Genomic DNA, 393 nt, shown 5'->3' on the forward strand with positions numbered 1-393 from the left:
TCTTCACTCCTTCATTTTCACACAACCTAAACACTACTTCTCCCCCTTGGCTGAACTACAAAGCCACATTCATCTCCTCTATTTCTTCTTCTTCTACTCTCTTCTTCCTTTTTTTGCTCGAGGACGAGCAAACCTTCTAAGTTTGGTGTGGTAAAAGCATTGCTTTTTGTTTTTCCAAAACCATTTATGGCATCTAAGGCCGGAAAAACCTCTAGAAAGAGGAAAGGGAAGGCAAAATCTTCCACCTCCGAGTCATAGAAGATGGAGAGATTCATCTCAAGGGTGCATCAAGACCACTTCTATGAAGTTGTAGCCATGAAGAAGGTGATCCCCGAGGTCCCTTTCAAACTCAAAAAGAGTGAATATCCAGAGATCCGACATGAGATCCAAAGG

Source organism: Arachis duranensis, chromosome 5, assembly GCF_000817695.3.
Source record: "Arachis duranensis cultivar V14167 chromosome 5, aradu.V14167.gnm2.J7QH, whole genome shotgun sequence".
In the NCBI taxonomy this organism is placed as follows: domain Eukaryota; kingdom Viridiplantae; phylum Streptophyta; class Magnoliopsida; order Fabales; family Fabaceae; genus Arachis; species Arachis duranensis.